Source organism: Vicia villosa, linkage group LG1 (assembly GCF_029867415.1).
Source record: "Vicia villosa cultivar HV-30 ecotype Madison, WI linkage group LG1, Vvil1.0, whole genome shotgun sequence".
Lineage (NCBI taxonomy): Eukaryota > Viridiplantae > Streptophyta > Magnoliopsida > Fabales > Fabaceae > Vicia > Vicia villosa.
In genome coordinates, this window is record NC_081180.1 from 126,201,895 (window position 1) to 126,225,625 (window position 23,731).

The window sequence follows — 23,731 nt, forward strand, 5'->3', positions numbered from 1 at the left end:
AAATTATTTTATTTTATTATTTATAATGTAGTTTGATTTTGGAAAAAATAAGTATTTCTCTTAAAAAAATTGATTTCACTAAATGAATGGTGGCAGGGCGGGGATACCCGAACTCGTTTTGGTTGGTTTTGGCTTTTAATTGTTCATCCCCATTTGGGTTTGGGGCGGGGAACGAGTATTGTTTGGGGATTCGGGTTTGAATTTTCGAGAGGTAATAATCATCCTCGCCTTGTTGTCATACCTAGTTATGCCTACCATTGTTGGGTATACACGGGCCAAGAGGTGGAGGGGCAGACTTGCACACCCGAGAGGTATTACGAAGTACATGAGGAGCACTGATGCGCTGGTCTATATGATATCATTTGGACACCCTACGCAGACCTTAGATTTCATCAGGAGTTTGATGGAACTTCACTTTTCTGATTATCTGCGATAGGAGATGTTATTGGCTTGAAACTTACATGAGAGTTGTTTGCGCCAATTTGGATACGTCCTGGACATCCCACAATTAGACCATATTATTCTATCTTAGGGCATTGATAAATGGTTTGTTGATCATGTTTTGGAGTGTGCTTGTGCAATTAGAGATCGTGCAGTGGATGTTCAGTTCCTAGAGGAATAGGTGGATGGGTACTTGGAATGATACCTTGTGGCATCATACACCCGCATCATCCCACTTAGGCAGCATGAAGATGATGTCAAACCATGTCATGTTAGACCTTCAGATGTTAGGGGATCTTTTAATTACGTGTCGCCGCCTCTAGCGTCTCTACATAGTGCAAATGACGCTCAACGCATGCAGATGATAACATTCATTATGGATGACCTCATAATTTGGTGAATTCATATGGTGAGGTTTATTCTTTGGCATCGCAGCGGACCTATTTAGATCTTATTATTATATTTTATATTATTTCTATTTTATGTGTAGTATTACTCAGACATTTTCACAACATTGTTTATTGGATAGTATTTTGAGACTTCCATTGATGCATGATGAAAATAACTTAACATTTGACAAACGAAATTGGAACTTTCCATTGATGCATGATGAAAATAACTTAACATTTTGAGACTTCCATAACATATTGAATTTTTGAAATATCTGATACACCGGAACTTTCATATACACTACTGAATTTTTTTATTTATACCCGTTTTTTTAGTTATTTTACCTGATTTATCATTCAAATTCTTTAATAAAATTTTGACAAGGGTGACATGGGTATTATGGATATATGTGGGGGTGCCTGGTCAAAGTGAGGGGGTGGTAGGATAAGATCTCGTGGATTTATGATTTCTCCTAGCCACCATACTCCTGATGCAAATAAGATCTCATTTTTTATCCAAGCATTTCAATCTTGAGTCAAGAAAAATATGAATGATTAAATCCAAGATACAGCCAAAGGTTTCTAGAGTCCCTACAATCAATAACATAATGAATGAATGACTAATCTTCTAAACCACATCTGGAACTTATAACGAAAGTGATTATGTTGTAATGCTAAAGCACAAAGAGTTGTGACATACAAGCTAAAAGAGGAACTTGATCTTTTTTAGAAGACATAGTTTCCAAATTCAATTCCAAGGTTAAGGCTCCAAATTAGGTTCATTAAAACTTTCTTTGTTGTGGAGGATCCAAGCATAGCCATTATATGTAGTGTAAATTCCATTTATGTGATCGAAAATGAAGACAACTTACAACTTTTGTATTGAGATTGAAGTTATAACTTTTAGACATTTTACATCAGGTATCAAAATATATGATGTGAAAATATAATTTAGGAAAAAATATAACATGGCCGCAGTTTGGTAAATAAAATAAAATTTTGTTATACATGATTTTACATCGGACCTAGATTTTCCCCGATGTGAAAAGTCCAATAATAAAAAAATAAAATACGGTGGCAGTATTGTAAATAAACTAAAATTTTGTTATAACATACCCTCACATCGGGCCGTACACACAATCGAAATGAAATATTGGCCTACACATCGGTTTATACCCAAAAACCGATGTAAGGACCTTTCTCTTATTTCACAAAACGTTGGTCCTTCCTTTTCACTAAACCCATTCCTCTTCGTGAACTCAACCTTCTTCTCTTGCGCCGCTCGCTTCCGCTCTTGCTCTTCTTCTTCACAAAACAAAATGTACCACGACACCCTCTCTGTTTCTGATCAGAACGCCACCGTGATTCGAGTTCCGACTAACTCCATTTTGTTGGGTTCGACGCCTCTCTCCATCTTTGATTCTGCTTCACCCATCGTCGTCACAGATCTCATCCTCTTCGTTCGTCCGTTATGGATTTCTCTTCTGCGATTGTGAGGAAGGTGTAGGCCGTGGTTGCTCGGTTTTCGTATCATTATTTGTTCAATTTATTGTTGTTTTTACTAATTAATTGAATTGAAGCATTTAATGTGTTACATATTAATTGAAATTCAGGTTAATTGTAATTAGGATCTTGCATGTCTATGGGAAAAGACGGGGCGTCACGAGATTGTGAAAGAAGACATATCTAAGTATGGAGGAAAATATTTCATTTTATTTTTCTCTCAATTTTTTTATTTTTTTATTTAGAGTTTAATTTAATGGTAAGTTGGTGACAGAAGCTCTGGAAAAAATGAAGGGGAAGATTCATGAGATTCCGTGGTCTTGCATTACTTCTTGTGTTCTTCAGGTTTACTTACTAAAAAAACTCAATGAACTAACAATACTATTCCAAAACTCATTAGAAACATTACTATTCCAAAACCAATATTTTGACAAGATGAGTTAGTTTAAAAGATATTTTAGTATTAAACAATACATTTTAATAGATGAATGTAATGTAACAAATTTCTTATAAAATACTTTCATAAGAGATCATAAACCATCAAACAAACAAAAGAAAAATAAAATATCAATGAACTAACAAAATAAAAGCATATATATTTTGATGTTAAAGTTATTAGCATAAACTTGATTATATTGAAACAGAATGTACAAAAACTAATAAAAATAATACACTATACAAGAACAAATTAACTCACTCTGATAAGTGTGTCTTTTAATTTGGTTCATACTTCTTTGCATTCTCAACATAATCATATATCAAACCAAAACCAGTGGATTTGCCACCTCCAAAATGAGTGTTGGTGATTTTAGTATCATCAATGTATTTTGATAGTAATGTGATTTACTATAGGCCGATGCAATTATGCGTTAAGTTTGAAACGAGTTAGGGTAGTGCGGAGTGCACGCTCTTCGAGCCAAACATGTAACTGAATACGAATAATAGAAACGGGGTCCAAGGGGCAGAGCCCCTGGCGGGGAGCGGGGCAGCGCCCTGCCGGGGTCCAAGCGGCAGCGCCCCGTTCGAAAAATTTGTTTGAATAGTTGTACCCTTTCCCAACAGACATGATAGTTTTTTCCAAAAAAGTGTGTCTGTTCGTTTTCTGTTATTGGTCTCCTATATAAGGAGTCATTTGGCCTCGATTTTGGTACACGATATATACTTCCTCTCTACATTCTGATCTGTTCTCTATTGTCAGAAAACAGATTGCTCTTCGAGAATTATCCCCACAAAGATTTCGTGAACCCAGACAAGAATAGGGTCGAAATACTTTGTTCAGAAAGTGAACGAACACGATTCTTCGAAGATATCCAGGATTATCATACCGAATATCTAACAAACGAACAAAGTATTATTTCTGGTAATCATGGCTGGAGGAGGAAGCACCGTCAAGGAGATGACTAAAAGTTTCGGAAAATTTGACAAGTTTCAAGGACAAGACTTCAGGCGTTGGCAGAAGAAGATGCATTTCATGTTGACAACGTTGAAGGTGGTGCACGTCCTGTCTACACCAATTCCAGAACTTGAGGAGGATGACACAGTTGAAAATCTGAGACGCCGATCAAAGTGGGAGAACAACGACTACATATGCAGAGGGCACATTCTTAACGGTATGCCTGATCCCTTATTTGATATTTACCAAAACGTGGAATCTGCAAAGGAATTGTGGGATTGTCTTGAACCCAAGTACATGGCAGAGGACTCATCCAGTAAAAAGTTCCTGGCGACCGATTTCAACAATTACAAAATGGTTGAATCGAGGTCTGTCATGGAACAATTCATTGAACTCCTCCAAATCCTTGGACAGTTCACACAACATGGATTGAAGATGGATGAAACAATATCTGTCTTAAGCATCATAGACAAGTTGCCTCCTTCATGGAAGGATTTCAAACACAATATGAAACATGGAAAAGACGAACTGTCTTTGATCCAACTTGGAAGTCACTTGCGCATAGAGGAATCTCTACGAGCGCATGAGGATAACAAAGGAAAAGGTAAAGAAATTGTTGGACCCTCGGTTAATATGATCGAAGAAGGTGGTAAGAACGATAACAACAAAAACAAAGGAAAGAAACGTGCTTTCAATAACAAAAAGGGCAATTTCGGTGTTAACAAGAAACCCAAACAAGAATGTTGGAAGTGTGGCAGAACAGGCCACTTCAAGAAGGATTGTGGTTTCAGTAAAAAGCACAACAACACGAACGCAAGTGGTTACGGAAAGGGGTCTAAGGACCAATCCAAAAACCAAGGTCAGAAATCAATTTGTGATTTGAATAGTTTGATTAAACATTCAGTTTTACTAACTTCTGAGGCATTTTATGTGCAGGATGATGCTATCGCGTGGTGGATTGATTATGGCGCCATAACACATGTTTGCAAGGATCGTTTCTGGTTCAAGACTTTTGTTCCAGTGGAAGATGGTTCTGTTCTATACATGGGAGATGATCACTTCGCTCCCGTTGAAGGCAAAGGAAACGTGGTGCTAGAATTCAGTTCTGGAAGGACTATTACTTTGTTTAATGTATTGTATGTTCCTAAGTTACGTAAGAATTTAATTTTTGGTCCTGTATTGAATAAGCTTGGATACAAGCAAGTGTGTGAATCCGATAAATATGTTTTATCAACGTCTGGTGTGTTTGTATGATTTGGATATTATAATAATGGAATGTTTGTGATGAATTTGAATGGAGTTCCTAAAGATTCTGGTTCTATATTTATGTCTTCTTCGAATGTTATCAATTTTTCGTTATGGCATGCCCGTTTAGGACATGTACATTATAAAAGAATGCATGAAATTTCTAAAGACGATTTAATTCCTGTTTTTAATGAAAATAACAAAAAGTGTAAAACTTACATGTTAACAAAGATCACTAGGCAACCTTTTAAAAGTATAACAAGGAAATCTGTCATTCTTGAGTTAATACATAGTGATTTATGTGATTTGCATGCTACTCTATCATTAGGGAATAAAAAATATTTTGTCACTTTCATTGATGATGCATCTAGATTCTGCTATGTTTATTTGTTGCATGCTAAGGACGAAGCCTTAGATAAATTCAAAATTTATAGAACTGCAGTTGAAGTGCAACTGAATGTGCTGATTAAAACATTACGTACCGATAGAGGTGGTGAATATTATGATCCTGTATTTTTCCAATCCGTAGGAATCATTCATGAGACTACGGAACCTTATACACCTCAACAAAATGGTGTGGCTGAAAGGAAAAATAGAATTATTAAAGAAATGGTAAATGCCTTGTTATCTTACTCTGGTTTGAGTGAAGGGTTTTGGGGAGAAGCAATGTTAACAGCTTGTTATTTGTTAAATATGGTTCCTAATAAAAGGAACAAGACAACCCCATTGAACTTTGGTATAAAAAACAAACCAACTTAACATTTCTACGTGTTTGGGGTTGTAGGGCCGTGGTTAGACTCCCTGACCCAAAAAGGAAAACTTTGGGCGAAAAGGGTGTAGCTTGCATTTTTGTTGGATATGCTGAACACTCCAAGGCTTATAGGTTTTATGTTATAGAACCTAATGACTCGATTTCTATTAACACAATTATAGAATCAAGAGATGCCATATTTGATGAGAATTGTTTCTCTTCTATACCTAGACCAAAGATATCTATACCTAATTCAGACGAATCTCTAAGGGATGATCATTCATATGGTGTGCCAAGTGAGACACTTGAACCCATAGGAGCAAAAGAGCTAGAAAATATAGATCTTATGGATCTAATTTTCAACTATATTTAGTTGAGGGATCAAAGGATCAGATTGAAACTCAATACTATTATTGCTATAGTATAGAGGATGATCCAAGAACGTATGATGAAGCTGTGAAATCTCGAGATTCTATTTTTTGGAAAGAAGCCATTGATGAAGAGATTGGTTCTATCATGGAAAATAATACTTGGATATTATCTGATTTACCACCAGGCTGCAAACCATTGGGTTGCAAATGGATCTTCAAAAAGAAGATGAAAGTCGATGGTACAATTGACAAGTTTAAAGCTAGATTAGTTATCCAAGGCTTCAGACAAAAAGAAGGGATTAATTATTTCGATACCTATGCTCTAGTTGCCCGTATCACTACTATTAGATTGTTGATTGCCTTGGCGGCTATTCATAATCTATTGATTCATCAAATGGATGTCAAAACAGCATTTATAAATGGTGATTTGGAAGAAGAAGTGTATATGAAGCAACCTGAAGGATTTGTAATGCCTGGTAATGAGCATAAAGTGTGTAAGCTAGTTAAGTCGTTGTATGGGCTGAAACAAGCTCCGAAGCAGTGGCATCAAAAGTTTGATGAGGTTGTTTTGTCTAATGATTTCATTCTAAACCAAGCTGAAAAATGTGTATATAGAAAATTTGATACATCCAGTAAAGGAGTTTTCATTTGTCTATATGTTGATGACATATTGATTTTTGGCACCGACCAAAATCAAGTTGATAAAACAAAGAATTTCTTGTCATCAAAGTTCTCCATGAAGGATCAACTCGAATACTCAAGAGCTATAGGCTCTTTGATGTATGCTATGATTAGCACTAGACCGAATATTGCTTATGCGGTTGGAAAGTTGAGCAGATTTACTAGTAATCCTAGTAGACATCATTGGCATGCGAAAACTAGGGTATTCAAGTACTTAAAGGGTACTATGAATTATGGATTATCATATATGGAATTTCCTTCGGTGTTAGAGGGTTATTCGGATGCTAGTTGTATAAATAATGTTGAAGATTCATCCTCTACAAGTGGATGGGTGTTCTTGCTTAGGGGAGGTGCCATCTCATGGGCTTCCAAGAAGCAAACATGTATAACTAGTTCCACAATGGAATCTGAGTTTGTAGCATTAGCTGCTGCTGGTAAAGAAGCATAATGGCTAAGGAACTTGGTATATGAGATTCCGATATGACCTAAACCGATATCACCAATTTCTATCCGTTGTGATAGTAGTGCCACACTGGCTAAAGCATATAGTCAAATATACAATGGAAAGTCTAGACATTTGGGTATTAGACATAGTATGATTAGGGAATTAATCATGAATGGGGTGATATCTATTGAGTTTGTTCGGTCGCAACAAAACTTAGCTGGCCACTTGACGAAGGGGTTAGCTAGAGACTTAGTGAAGAAGTCGGTAATTGGGATGAGATTAAAGTCCATTTAAATCTATTAACTATGGTATACCCAATTCCCTTCTAATACAACGTTAGAAGCAAAATTCAATGTGGAAAGATCATAATTAAAGATTGGAGCAATTGTGTTTATCCTCCCAAGGTATGTGCTTAGACCTACAAGTGATGGCTAGGGTGAAGTATATCTTCTTAATGGTTCTTTTGAAAAATTGCAAATGCAGGTGCAAGATTAAAAGGATCACCTATGTGAGTATATCTTCTTAATGGCTTCCTATATGCTTATTAATGGATAAGGACACATGGCTTGTAAAGTGTCAAGTTTGAATAGTAGAGTATTGTAAGAAACATATGTGTACTATATCTTCAGATATTCAAATGGATTGACGGGTTCAATCATTGTGACACCCCGATTTTCGAGTATTTGGAATGTGTATTTGTACTAAGATGAAAATTCAATCGCAAGACATTTTCGTCTATGCATTTGTTTGATCGTTATACCTGTAAGTAAATCAAGGATTATACTAAAATAGGGGGAGTTTGTTGGTGATTTTAGTATCATCAATGTATTTTGGTAGTAATGTGATTTATTATAGGCCAATGCATTTATGCGTTAAGTTTGAAACGAGTTAGGGTAGTGCGGAGTGCACGCTCGTCGAGTCAAACGTGTAACTGAATACGAATAATAGAAACGGGGTTCCAAGGGGCGTAGCCCCTGGCGGGGTGCGGGGCAGCGCCCCTGGCTTGGGTGCGAGGCAGCGCCCTGTTCGAAAAATTCGTTTGAATAGTTGTACTATTTCCCAACAGACATGACCGTTTTTTTCCGAAAAGGTGTGTCTGTTCGTTTTCTGTTATTGGTCTCCTATATAAGGAGTCATTTGGCCTCGATTTTGGTACACGACATATACTTCCTCTCTACATTCTGATCTGTTCTCTATTGTCAGAAAACAGATTGCTCTTCGAGAATTATCCCCACAAAGATTTCGTGAACCCAGACAAGAATAGGGTCGAAATACTTTGTTCGGAAAGTGAACGAACACGATTCTTCGAAGATATCCAGGATTATCATACCAAATATCTAACAATGAGTTCTGAACTTGAAGACAAAAATTGTGTTTGGGTCTTTCACATCATAAATTCTTGTCAACTTCTCTTTCAGTTCAACCTTCATATAATAAGTCAACAAAAATTATTTTGTATTAATAAAATTGTTGTATAGAAACAATTATATCAATATATTTTTTTCAGACTGTGATTGTACCGATAATTTTGTATGTTAAGTCATATTATATTAGTTGTGTTCATGATAAGGCATGTTAAAATATGTTAAATTATGTTATATTATAGTATGGCGATGTTAATAATGTCAAAAACATAGTAAAGAAAGTTTTTAAAAAAACAATTAACTATAATTTAAAAAAAAGGTAAAACCTTGTCATATCAAACATTTTAATATATCTAACACTCAAATTAAAAGTTTTGATGAATTTTTTAAATATCTGATACACCTCTATACCGAACTTATGAGAAGTGTGGTAGAAAATATCCCAACAATTAATTTATACCTTTTTTTTTTCTTCTAAAAATCATATATAAACAATTAATATTAGTACCAACATTTTTTATAATTCCGTTAAAACCTCGTAGATTATCTAAAAAAAAATTGATATTTTAAAGAAAAAAAGTTTGATAAAATTAAAAAATTTATGGATAAATAAGGATTTATTTGTTGTTGTAAGTTGTAACAGTCCAATATTTTGGATAAAATATCTCAACAAACACCGATTATTTAAAAAATCCAAACAAAATTGATTTTATTATTTAAGGAGATTATAGTAAAATCGTAGGCAGTGTGGATAAATAGATTGAGTTGTCGGGCCCATGAAATATACCGATCCAAGTGGCATTATAAAACCCTAATGTGTAGTAACTCCCAAGTTTGTCCGTTGCAACAAATTAAGAGCAATTCTTGTTTACGTTCCTTCACTTCGTCTTTACGTTCATTTTTGGGATGAACAGTTCCTTTGAGCGAGAGCGAATAATCTTTTCGTCTGAATTTCGATTTATGTTTTGTTTATGAAAACCATTTATATGCATACCTGATTCGGTTTTGTTTCGATTTATAGAAGTTACTTGAATTATAATATAGAGGGAAAAGAAAAGCGAAGTGATGATAGAAATTCATTCGTCTGTCAATCCGCTGATATTCTTTGATGTAATTCGTGAATCCCGACAGGTTCTCATCCTTTTCACATTTCCCTCTTTTCCTTTGTTGGCTTTCTTGATTTGTTGATAAATTATTTATGGTTTTTGAACTGTTATCAGAATTGGGCAAATGATGAATATGTAATTGTGTAAATGGGTAATTTGCATCTGAATTTCGTTGATGTTAATATCACCTTGGAGAACTGATGCCCTAAATTCGAATGTTTCTGTGTTTTGTTCTCTGTTTATTGGATCCATATAATCTAAAATGACCTTAGAATTAAATATCGCCGTACTAGAATGAATTGGCTATTTGTTCTCTGTTTTTTGGATCCATATAATCTAAAATGACCTTAGAATTAAAATTATCGCCGTACTAGAATGAATTGGCTATTCTACATGGATGGATCACTCGAGTTGCTGATATAATTATATTACTATTGTCCCTTCATTGGCATTAATGACATTGTCATAATTGAATTTAGAGAGGAGGTAATAAGAAATGTTGGTTGGGATTGCGAGAGATCGAAGAATCCTGACCCGAATAACATAAAATTCAAGTTTAATTAGTTTTGGGATGTGATTAAAGTGTACTTTCACATATTCATTGCGGAATATCATTCTAATGGCAAATATTGTGTGGAGCTAATAATGTTTTTTTAGCATTGATTCCAAAGATTAAGAATTTGGTGAAGCTAACCTATTTTAGGTCGATATCTTTGATTAGTGACATGTGGCTAAAAAGTTATCTCTGATTTGCAATTGCATTCTTAGAGGGGCCAAAAGATGGTAGATGGATTACTCAGCAAATGAGTTAGTAAATGATGAAAATAAGAGGAAAAAAGAAGCATTGATGTTTAAAGGTGAAAAATCATATGACTTATATGACTATGTGAACATATTTGGATTTTGATGAGATTCAATGTTAAATGGAGAGGCTGGATTTCAGAGTGTCTTCGGACATCAACTAATTTAGTGTTGGTCATTTTAAACCTCACAAAAAAATTCGAAGTTGGTAAAGGTTGCGCTTTCCTATTTTTGAGGGTTATTAGTTTGGTAGAGGAGATGTTCACTTGTTGCATATGCTGTACGCGAATGATTCTTTAATTGTGGAATGATATTTTAATTGTGGGAAAAAGTTGGAATGGGAGATGTTCACTTGTCGCATATGTTGTATGCGAATGATACTTTAATTTTGGAATGATATTTTAATTGTGGGAAAAAGTTGGCATAAGAGATGTTCACTTGTCGCATATGCTGTACGCGAATGATACTTTAATTGTGGAATGATATTTTAATTGTGGGAAAAAGTTGGAATAGGAAATGTTCACTTGTCGCATATGTTGTACGTGAATGATAATTTAATTGTGGAATGATAGTTAAATTGTGGGAAAAAGTTGGCATAAGAGATGTTCACTTGTCGCATATGTTGTACACGAATAATACTTGATATTTTAATTGTGGGAAAAAGTTGGCATAGGAGATGTTCACTTGTCGCATGCTGGACCCGAATGATACTTTAATTGTGGAATGATATTTTAATTGTGGGAAAAAGTTGGCATAAGAGATGTTCACTTGTCGCATATGTTGTACGCGAATGATACTTGATATTTTAATTGTGGGAAAAAGTTGGCATAGGAGATGTTCACTTGTCGCATGCTGGACTCGAATAATACTTTAATTGTGGAATGATATTTTAATTGTGGGAAAAAGTTGGCATAGGAGATGTTCACTTGTCGCATATGTTGTTCGCGAATGATACTTGATATTTTAATTGTGGGAAAAAGTTGGCATAGGAGATGTTCACTTGTCGCATGCTGGACCCGAATGATACTTTAATTGTGGAATGATATTTTAATTGTGGGAAAAATTTGGCATAGGAGATGTTCACTTGTCCCATATGTTGTACGCGAATGATAATTTAATTGTGGAATGATAGTTTAATTGTGGGGAAAAGTTGGCATAGGAGATGTTCACTTGTCGCATATGTTGTACGCGAATGATAATTTAATCGTGGAATGATAGTTTAATTGTGGGAAAAAGTTGGCATAGGAGATAGTCACTTTGTCGCATATGTTGTACGCGAATGATACTTGATATTTTAATTGTGGGAAAAAGTTGGCATATGAGATGTTCATTTGTCGCATGCTGGACCCGAATGATACTTTAATTGTGGAATGATATTTTAATTGTGGAAAAAAGTTGGCATAGGAGATGTTCACTTGTCGCATATGTTGTTCGCAAATGATACTTGATATTTTAATTGTGGGAAAAAGTTGGCATAGGAGATGTTCACTTGTCGCATGCTGGACCCGAATGATACTTTAATTGTGGAATGACATTTTAATTGTGGGAAAAAGTTGGCATAGGAGATGTTCATTTCTCGCATATGTTGTACGAACTTGAATGATATTTTAATTGTGGGAAAAAGTTGGCAGAGGAGGCGTTCCTATTTTTTCCATTTCTTGAGTTTCTCAATTTTGTGAGGTAACTTTATCAATTATGTATGGCTTTTGAATTCTTTTTTAGATATAAGAATGGGCAATTGTGTTAATGGGTAATTTGCATATGAATTTCATTGATTTTAATATCTCCTATGCTCCTATGTGTTTTCTGTTTATTTAGATCCATCTAATCTTAAATTACCGTAGCATTAAAATTATTATCGTCCTATAATGAATTTGTCACTGCTACATGGATTATTTGATTTGCGATAGAATATATTAGTGTCTCTTCATTGGCATTCAATCCATTGGTTATGCAAGATATTGTGTTATAATTTTAATCATTCACTTATTATTTTGATTCACGAACAAAGTTGAATCTACTTCTAGGATTGATTCAGGTTGATTGACTTTTTGGAACATATTTTAAAATCTTTTTGGTTATTTCAAGGGGATATGTTAATTTGTTAAAGAAGTTAAATCACTTAAAATGAGATTTATAAGACTAATCAGGGTGATCATGGTTTGGATTAATTGATTTGGATTAATTGCGGGTGGAAAAAGGCTATTATCGAGTATATTGATGGAGTTGGTCGAATAAAAATAGGGTGCTAGATGGTGCGTAATGTGGGATTAATGCGATTAAGTTAGAATGAGAATACAAAGGAGTTGGAGAAACAACAAGAATGGTTAGGTGTTAGACTTTGTGAAGTTTTTATCTCAAGCCAAACTAATAGATTTACTCTTAATTGGCTGAAGATTTACATGGTCAAAATTAGATGATCAACAATGTGCTATATTGATAGATTCATATTTTCAGAAGGATGGATATATAAAATGGCCAGAATATTTGCAATGGTGATTGGATGAAGGACCCATATCACTTTCCAATTCTAACTCGTGAGAAAATTAGTATTTGAGACCTAAACGGTTTTGTGTATTCAAATGTTGGAGTGAGTTTGAAGGATATCATACATTAGAGGAAGAAAAATGGGAATCTCTGGAAAGTTCAAGGATGGAGTGAATTGGTCATTGCTACATGGATGGATCACTTTTTTTTTTTTGACCGAGGATGGATCACTTGATTTGCGATAGAATTATATTATTACTGTCCCTTCATTGGCATTAATGACATTGTCAGAGTTGAATTTAGAGAGGAGAAAATAAGAAATGTTGGTTGGGATTGTGAGAGTTTGAAGAATCCTGTCCCGAATAACATAAATTTCAAGTTTGTTAAGTAGTTTCGGGATGTGATTAAAGCGTACTTTTTTCACATATTCATTGCTGAATTTCATTGTAATGGCAAATAGTGTGTGGAGCTAATAATATTTTTTTAGCATTGATTCCAAAGATTGAGAATTCGGTGAAGCTAAACTATCTTAGGTCATCTCTAATTAAATTTTAGGTCGATTGATATCTTTAATTAGCAGCATGTGGCTAAAAAAGTGTAAGGAAAATTGCCCAAGTGGCATAATCAGCGCTGATCCTTACTTGGTCGAGTCAACCTTCTAAAATTTGTTATATGCATTACCTATCTATTTCCTTTCTTTCTTTAAAGCCTCCTTAGGTATTATTTCTAATCATGAATCTGTTTAAAAATTTCTTATGGGCTGGAGGATTGGAAAGCAGAAAAATAAGTTGAGTTTAATTGGAAAAAAGTATGCTAGGAAAAAGAGGAAGGGGTGATCTAGGTATAAAATATTCAAGGGTGTTCAACCTAGCACTATTAGGAAAATAAGAATGGAGATTACTTGCAAAGAAACAAAGTTTCTGGGTTAAGGTTTTAAAAAGTAAGTATGGTGATATCATTGGTAGAGAGTAAAATTGAGAGAATGGGTCGGATTGGTGGCGGGACATAAAAAAGGTAGAAAGTGGGTTATGGGATTGAAAAATGATTCTTGATATGTCTTGTGCTATGTTAGTAACCGATGAAGTTGATGTTGTCTTGATGTTTTGTTGTTGTTGTGTGAACATGTGATGAAACTATATTGTGGTTGTTGTTTCTTGTTGTCATGACATATTGATTACACGAGTTTGGTTGTTATGGTTAGAAATTAATGAGGTTAGGAAGTGATGAAAATATAGTACATATATCCTTTTATGATGATGAAATTTATGCTATGAAATGTTTGAGTATGTTAGAATATGATTGGATATTGTTTGGGTGGTTCGAGGTTGAAGAAAAATGAGTTAAAAGTGAGTATTTGTGCTCTTGAGCTGTCTGGTTTGTGTTATAGTTTTCAAAATGAAAATTGTGTTGAAAACCCTCCTCTTTTTCTAAAATCTAAATTTGGTTCTATTTTGGGTAAAGCTTATGTTAGAACTTAGAATGATTTCAAGTTATCCTTACCCGGATTTTTCCAAAGAATAGACTGAGAATGTAGAATGATTCATTTCATTTTATTGGTTTTCTTGTAAAATTATGTGTCAATTGTATTTTAAGGTGACATGAGATTATAGTTGTCTAATGTTACAGAGTTGACAAGTGATACATTGAGGGAAAAGAAAAGCGAACTAATGATAGTTGTCTATCGCTATTTATTTTTTATTGTTTGTTTCTGTGTTTTGTTTTCTGTTTTTGGATCCATCTAATCTTAAATGAGCTTAGCATTAAAATTATCATCGTACTAGAATGAATTAGTCATTGCTACATGGATGAATCACTTGATTTGCGATAGATTATTATTTCCCTTCATTGGCATTAATGACTTTGTCGTAGTTGAATTTAGAGAGGAGGAAATAAGAAACGTTGGTTGGGATTGTGAGAGATTGAAGAATACTGGCCCGAATAACATAAATTTCAAGTTTATTAAGTAGTTTTTGGATGTGATTAAAGTGTACTTTTACATTTTGAGTGTTGAATTTCATTCTAATGGCAAATAGTGTGTGGAGCTAATAATGCTAGCATTGATTCAAAAGATTGAGAACTCGGTGAAGCTAAACTATTTTGGGTCGATATCTTTAGTTAGCAGCATGTGGCTAAAAAATTATCTCTGATTTGCAATTTGCGTTCTTAGAGGGCCGACAAATGGTAGATGGAATACTTAGAGCAAATGAGTTACTAAATGATGCATATAGGAGGAAAAAAGAAGCGTTGATGTTTATTCGGTGAAGCTAAACTATTTTAGGTCGGTATCTTTAATTAGCATCATGTGGCTAAAAAATTATCTCTGATTTGCAATTTGTGTTCTTAGAGGGCCGACAAATGGTAGATGGAATACTTATAGCAAATGAGTTAGTAAATGATTCGAATAGGAGGAAAAAAGAAGCGTTGATGTTTAACGCGAATTTTGAAAAAAAACATATGACTTTGTGGAATATAAATATTTGGACTCGAGTGTCTTTCAACTTCAACTATGGTCAATGGAAGATTTGCAAAAGAATTCGAAGTTGGTAAAGGTCTAGGCAAGGTGATCCTCTATCGTCTTTTCCTATTTTTGAGGGTTATTAGTCCGGTAGAGATGTTCACTTCTTGCATATGCAGTACGTAAATGATACTTTAATTGTGGGGAAAGTTGGCAAAACATGAGGGCTTACAGTTATTTGAGTTTAATATCTGGTCTTAAAAAAATCTTTCATAAAAGTCTTCTAGTTGGAGTCAATATTCTACAATATTAGTTAGATGAAGCAGCAAATATGTTAAATTGTAAGATTGGAACTACTAGATTCAAATACTTGGACATTCCTGTTGGTTGTAATCATAGAAGAAAGGAGATTTGGAAATTGGTGATTAATGCAGTGTTAGGAAGATTGTCCAGTGGAATAATCAGCCATGTCAGGTATTATTTCTAATCTTAAATCTTTCTTTAAAAATTTATTATGTGGTGGAGGATTGGAAAGCAGAAAAATAAGCTGGATTCATTAGAAAAAGGTATGCTAGGAAAGAGAGGAAGGGGGATCTAGGTATAAAAAATTTAAGAGCGTTCAACCTAGCACTATTAGGAAAGTGAGAATGGAGACTATTTACAAAGAAACATAGTTTGTGGATTAAGGTTTTAAATAGTAAATATGGTGAAATCATTAGTAGAGTGAGTAAAATTGAGAGAATGGGGTCGACTTGGTGGCAGGACATAGAAAAGGTAGAAAGTGGGTTGTGGGACTTTAAATTACATTGGTTCTTTGAATGGTTGTGCATGAAATTAGGAAGTGGAGCTGAATCGCATTTCTGGACCGATTCTTGGATAAACGGAATAATCTTGAAGAACAGCTATGTGGGATTGTTTGGTTTAATTGAGAACAAAAAGGCTTCATTTATGGAAGTGGTGAAAGATGGAGAAGACATGACTTGGAACATAAGGTTGAAAAGAACCTTGAATAAAGAGGAAAGAAATCTCAAAGAATTATGCTGAAGAAAGATTCAGAAGATAAGTGAAATTGGGGTAAATAACTTATTCGGTAAAGGAAGCTTATTCCTCAATTTTGATGGAAAGCACAAGATATGGTATGAGAAATTTTGCAGCCACGTGGAGTAACCTGATCCCGCTTAAAGTATTTACACTGGTTTAGAGATTATGGCAAACTAAAATCCCTACAAAAGACAGCCTGGTAAAGAGGGAGGTTTTGGATGATCTAAAATTGTGTGTTCTTTTCGGATGCATAAAAGAAGATACTAGATACTGTTTCTCACATTTTCTTGGATTGTTCAAAAATCGGCGAGGAGGTTTGGAACGCAATCTTTCTGTGGCTGAATGTATCTACATTAATACATAATTCAATTTTGGAATAGTTTTTAAAATTTGGAACCCTCTTTTTCTAAAATCTAAATTTGGTTCTGTTTTGGGTAAAACTATTGTTAGAATGATTCCAAGTTATCCTTACCCGGATTATTCCAAAGAATGGACTGAGAATGTAGAAATACTCATTTCATTTGACTGGTTTTTTTATAAAATTATGTGGCAATTGTGTTTTAAGGTGACATGAGATTATAGTTGTCTAATGTTGCAAAGTTGACAAGTGATAGGTACATATGTGATAATGAGTGAGAATTAAAAGTTGGGATATAAGATGATGTATTGGTGAATTGCGAATGGGTGTGTGTTTGTGTGACAGTGATGTCTATTGAGTTGTTGTGTAATGTCATTGTCAAGAAATGTCACTGCCGAGAAGAAAACTATAATCCTAAGAGTGTAATTTGAACGTGTTAAGAGATAATCAATAGTGCTAATATGAAGAAAATTATATGATAGTAGAGTTACATGTCGCGACTGGTTCATACAAGATGATGCAACTCAGAAGCTCGACACAGGGTGTGCCTATAAATCGGAAGGACTCACAATCTCCAATACCTGACAACATTGACCGATCCCATAGTCAAGCTTTTTTACATATACTATGTGGTAATGCAGTATGGTTTTTTCCGGTTAAATATTTGCAAGCTAATAATTACAGAACATATAATAAATATTCATGTGCTGTATGACCTGAGTTATTGATAGGATGAATGCAAAATGTGATTATTTTTGTTGTCTGTAATGGATTTTGATTTTGCCATGGTTACCTACACATGTGAATAATGGTAGAGAAGATGGATATTAAATGAATTTGGTTCACTTATTGAGTATGTTGAAACAGCTTTTGGGAGAAATCTCCGTCAAAGTTTCACTTATCTGGCGTAGAATTTGCATCGTATAATTTAGTCGGTTTGCGAATTCTTAGCAAGTAGTATTCCTGAACAGAGGGGGTCTGATTATTATAGATGAATAGGATGGACATAATTTTGTGTTTGTAGAATGTGCGGTTGCATAGAGCTGCTGTGAATGTCTTGCGTCACTCAAAGCTCCCAGATCGGGATGAAATCGGCTCACAATGAGAACCATAGTGCCAATGTGATGCCGATGTCGATGATAAAGTTGGTTAGGGCAGATCGGTGAGTCGAGATGAGACATGAATCACCATGTTGATACTGCTGATACCGCCATTTGGAAGATAAGTATTTCTCACATAGTTTATTGACCGAGTATGATTAACTATTGTTTGCTTACAACGCTTTGTTTGATGATCTAATGTCATATAACTCAACTTACAATGTGTATGTGTTATCTATATGTTGTGGTGTCGATTTCTGCATGTCTTGCAATGCATTTTGATTTTATAGTTACATTTGGAAGATTGTTAAAATTGTTGGGACAAATTAGCACTGCTATGATTCGAAAAGAAATTGAAAATGACACTAACAGGATGGCTGGGAAATCAAATCAAATATGTCCTGTCTCTGTTCATCTCAGCGTCTACCTGCCATGTTATCAATTTGATGCTGGTAGATCTGCCTGTTTTAGCAAAGGTCGCAGTAGAGGGACAACCAGAAGGTGTGTCATGTGAAGAGTTGGTGTAACATGAATACTCGATGATTTCTGGATATCGGGGTGACTATTATTCCGGTTATATCGACATGCTCATTACAAGCCGGAAAGATAAGTAACTCTTACCTTTTTAACTTCCTAAAATCACAGCCGACTATTGTCTATTAACTAAAGTGTCCACGAATCCTTATCTTTATAGACAAGATAAATAAACTATGAAAGTACGAATATAATGGAGATTATAGTTGTTTACGGGCTTCCTCTACAGTTTGTTGATAATAATCACACTACATTCATACTTGGTAACTGTTGTTTTGTCACATTATATGTTGCAGGTTGTTTCTACCAGGATAGTGGGCCATTTGGGTGAACTGATACGCTATTTGTATGACGAGGTTATGATGTTTGATTACCACTTTAAATGTTTGAAGTAAGCATCCGTGATGACAACGACTACATATCGAGTCGTAAGGGAGGAGAAATCAAGATTGCAATGATCGGAGATGACCATTCAAGCTCTAATGTCATCGTAAAAGAGTCGGATTGAAAATAACAATAACAATGACACTAGACACAACACCGACGCTGGCACCAACAGAACCATAAAAAGAAGATAAAAATGAATTTGACCTCTCGTATAGCAGTAACCTCGACATGAGCAGTAGGATCTTTGTTTTCTAAAACCATGTTATATGCTTCTTCAACAGCTTTTGTTATAAACTTGTTATCTCTATCTTTTGCAGCTATTATCATTTATCAACTATAAGATTAAGAGCAAATAAAGTATGAAACAATAAAGAGAAAACCATGAGAATTCAATCTGGTTTATATCCATAATCAAAGTAAGATCTGTTTTGTCTTCATAGTAGTAGAATACAGTAGTAAGGAAGATAATTGAAGATGTTTAGATTTTGAATATCATGATTGAGCAAAACTGATAAGTATATGAAGAAATTGATCAGCCCTTAGGTGTAGCAGAAGCATCATGCTCCATGATGATAATTGTATGAGAAACTATATCTGTTTTTGACTTTTTTGTTGAAATAGTATTAACATCTTTCGTTTCAACTGTGTTATACGAAGCAAAACCATGTGTTGATTATTTAAATGGTATAAACAATTATTAAATATTTCATTATAAAGTTCAGCTCAAAACCACATGGGGTGCTATTTTAAATTGATTAGGAGTTTCTTGTGTTACACCAAACGATCCATATAATCATTCTTTTCATTTTTGTGGCCTCCTTTTCATATCAAGTGCATTTAAAATATTATAGGCTGGCGTGTAATTTTGGTTATCATAAAAAAATAAAAGCAGTGAGCCAGGATTTGAAAAACAATGTGAAGTGACTGGAGATTGCGCAGCTGAGGATGATGCTATGGCATCAGTGGAATGTGTACAGGAGAACTCCCTGAGTGTGTAACTGTGCTCGCTTTACATTTGTTTAATGATGTATACATCCGATATAATTATTGTCTGGAATTATAGAGCCGTGGCGAGCAAGGCGTTCTATCGGTATAGCGAGCAATATATTGATATGTATAGGCCTGCAATGTTTGTAGTGCTAGAAACAAGGTGTGATCCTATCACACTCAAAAACACTTCGACAAAGTTGGGATTTGATGACATGTTGTATGAGGAAAATAGAGGCTTCGCGGGAAGTATTGTGGTGAGCTGGAATTCTAGTTTAATGGAGGTGAAACTGTGTAAGAAAGCTTTTCAATACATCCATCTTAGCATCAAACAAGAGAACAAGCATGAATATTTATTTACTGCGGTGTACGCCAGTCCGCAAGAAAATAACAAGAAATTGTTGTGGGAAGAGTTGAAACTGCTAGCTAATGACATTAAAGATCCTTGGTTGGTGGCAGGTGACTTTAATGACATAGTGGAGCAAACTGAAAAGCAAGGAGGATTGCCAGCCTCGAGTTTGAAATGTACTTTGTTTCGTAATCGTATAACAAATTGCAAGCTACATGATATTGAGGCTAGGGGATATAGATTTACGTGGCGTGGTCTTATCTTTCACGGGGGACAACGTATTTGTGAGAGGCTTGGTCTTATCTTTCCTGATGCCTATGTGCAACTGCTGGTACGGATTGAATTCTCCCTCCGATCATCACCCAATTCTCATCAGTCCTACGGTTGGAGTTAATGGAAATATGGCTAAGCCGTTCAAGTTTGAAAATGCATGGTTGCTTAATGGTACGTGTCATGATATGCTTAATCAAGTTTGGGATAAGAATAGTGATATAACTCAGAACTTAAGCAACACAGTAGCTGGTATAAAGGATTGGAAATACGAAACGTTGGATGATATCTGGCAGAAGAAGGGTGTGCTTCTGCGCAGACTAGAAGGGGTCCAGAAAAAGCTTCAAATGCATCATAATTATGGTGGTATGAATATATTAGAAGGACAAATTCAGACAGAACTTAGCACCACTCTCAAACAGGAGGAGTTGATGTGGTTTCAAAGGTCAAGGACCAAATGGCTAGCTGATGGGGATTGGAACACGAAATACTACCACATGCAAACTATCAATAGACGAAGGAGGAACAGAATTCTCATGCTAAAAGATGAGAATGGCAGCTGAGTTGAGGATCATGAAAAGTTGCATGAGATGGTTACAAAGCACTTTGAGAACCTGTTCAACTGTGAAGAGTCTTGGTGCCCCTGGGTGCAAACTGTTGTTTCGTATCCCAAGTTGGACTTCCAAGCGTACCAGAGATTGAATGAACATATCAAGGATGAAGAGATCCGTAAAGCACTTTTTGCTATGAAACCTTGGAAGGCTCCGGGACCAAATGGATTCCCGACAGGTTTTTATCAAAAGGATTGTGCGTAAAGTTTGGAGAAGTCCAGGCAGTATTAGTGACTTCAACAAAACTGACATATGCTTTATTCCAAAAATAAAACAATCTCAGCTCGTTACTCAGCTTCACCCTATATCTCTTATGTAATTCTATTTATAAAGTGGTAACTAGAGTTTTTGTGGAGAGGCTCAAACCTTATATGCCAGTATTAATTTCTCCTTATCAAACCGGGTTTGTCCCGGGGAGATCAATCCATAAGAATATTATCATTGCAAAAAAAGTAATGCATAGTATGAACAAGAAGAAAGGGAAGAAAGACTACTTTGCTATTAAGATTGATCTTGCTAAAGCATATGATAAGATCAAGTGGGAATTCATTTGGATAGTTCTTGAGGAAATTGGACTTCTAACAAATATGACAAATCTTATTATGCATTGTGTCACTAGTGTCGAAACAAACATCAACTAGAATGGGAGCATAAGTGAGTACTTCCGTATGAGGCGGGGCATCCGTCAAGGCGATCCAATTTCACCATATCTCTTTGTGCTTTGCATGGATAAATTGTCTCACATTATAGAGCATGAGGTTAAACAGAAAAATTGGAAAGCTTTTCAAGTAGGAAGGAATGGCATGAATATCTCCCATCTAATGATCGCGGATGATTTGTTATTATTCGGGGAGGCTACTGAAATTCAGATGCTCTGTGTCAATAATAATATGAACACTTTCTGTGATTTGTCTGGACAAGAAGTGAGTAAAGAGAAATCAAGCATCCTTTTTTCCAACAATGTCAAGAGAAGCGTGAAGCTGAATTTACTGAATATCTCAGGGTTTCGGGAAACTACCAATTTTGGTAAATACCTAGGAGTCCCGTTGAGTGGGAAATCTCTTAAGAAGATTGATTACCAATACCTCATTGATTAGGTTGCGGAAAAATTGGAAAGCTGGAAATCTCGATACCTCTCAATGGTCGGAAGAGTGACATTGGCCAAGAGCGTCATTGAAGATATACCAACGTTTCCTATGATGACGAACAGTATTCCTAAGACGTGCCTTAAGGAGATTCAGAAGCTGCAAAAGAACTTTATTTGGGGGGATACATATGTAAAGAAAAAGTTTCATGCGGTTAGCTGGGACATGGTTACGCTTTGTAAAGAGGATGGAGGATTGGGTATTGGACAACTTAAGATTATGAATCAAGCTTGTCTTATGAAACTTGGCTGGAAAATGATGAATAAATCTAATGATTTATGGTGTAGGATTCTTCAAAACAAGTATCGGATGATGAATTCCAACATGACAATCAGATCAAAAGTTCCGACTCTCAAACCTGGAGAGCCATTATGAAAAACATGCCTTCTCTTATGGATATGAATGTTTGGAGGATAGGGAATGGAAAAGATATTCATTCTTGGAAGGATTGCTGGGTTGCTCCTGAAGTGAGTATTGCGGACTATAACTTAAACATTACGTTAGCGCTTCAACATACGAAGGTCTGTGACACTATTGATGACAATGGAGAGTGGAATTGGACGATTATGAGTCCCTGGATGCCGGATGAGCTGCGGTTTGTGATTAGTGCTATATTACCACCTATAGGGACTGATGAGCAGGATGTTTTCACTATAGTAGGGATGTCAAATGGGCAATTCAAAGTTGGAGACATGTACAGGAAACTTCATATGGAGGATGAGAATAAGAGTGAAGAAACATGGGAACATATTTGGAATCTGCAAGTGCCTGAGCGTGTCAGGAATTTTATCTGGCTGCTAACTCATGACCGGTTAATGACCAATTTGCGAAAGAGTATTTGTGGCATCGGTGAAGCTTACTGTCAGCTTTGTGGAAATGCGTGTGAGTCTGCGATACATGCCATGAGAGATTGCAGAAAGGTTAGGCAGATTTGGGAGGAACTAATCCCAAATTGTGTTCGACAAAATTTTTTGGCAGGTGATTTAAAGGCATGGATAAACGTCAACGTTATAGTGCAAGGAAGTCATGATAATTGGATCAGCTTGTGGGCGGTTGGCTGCCATGTAATTTGGTCGTGGAGAAATCAAGAAGCTCATAATGACGTGTTTGTGAGACCTCTCAATGCTCGCGAAATAATTGTAGGACGCATGAAAGATTATATTGCTGCTACAATGGTACACAATACGGTCATGAGCGGAGATCATTTCAAAATACCAGTTAGATGGATTATAAGGATTACTCAGCGATGGCGTTGATCAGGCAATTCAAGTTACTTATGGCGAATCATGACAAGGTGATTTTAGATCATACCTTTCGAGAAGCAAATTATGCGGCAAATGAGCTTGCTAAAGCAGGGATGAAGATGAAAACAGGTTTTCTTCGCTTTGATGAGATCCCGCATTGGATAAGGAATCAGAATCAAGAAGACTCAAGGGGTCGTTCTACTGTTAGAGTGTTTGAGTTGTAGTTTTGCTTTTTTCGGGCTTCGGCCCTCTTTCTTACCAAAAAAAAACAAA

At 35.5% G+C, this 23,731-nt stretch overlaps 2 non-coding genes across 2 annotated transcripts; both read left to right on the plus strand.

The window, feature by feature from the left end:
- Positions 1–9,640: 9,640 nt before the first annotated feature.
- On the plus strand, positions 9,641–9,725 carry LOC131645553 (small nucleolar RNA snoR14). The gene has a single exon (XR_009297159.1). It is a non-coding gene; the product is annotated as a small nucleolar RNA snoR14 (small nucleolar RNA).
- Positions 9,726–9,804: 79 nt separating this feature from the next.
- Positions 9,805–9,898, plus strand: LOC131645501 (small nucleolar RNA Z101). The gene has a single exon (XR_009297118.1). It is a non-coding gene; the product is annotated as a small nucleolar RNA Z101 (small nucleolar RNA).
- The last annotated feature ends 13,833 nt before the right edge of the window (positions 9,899–23,731 follow it).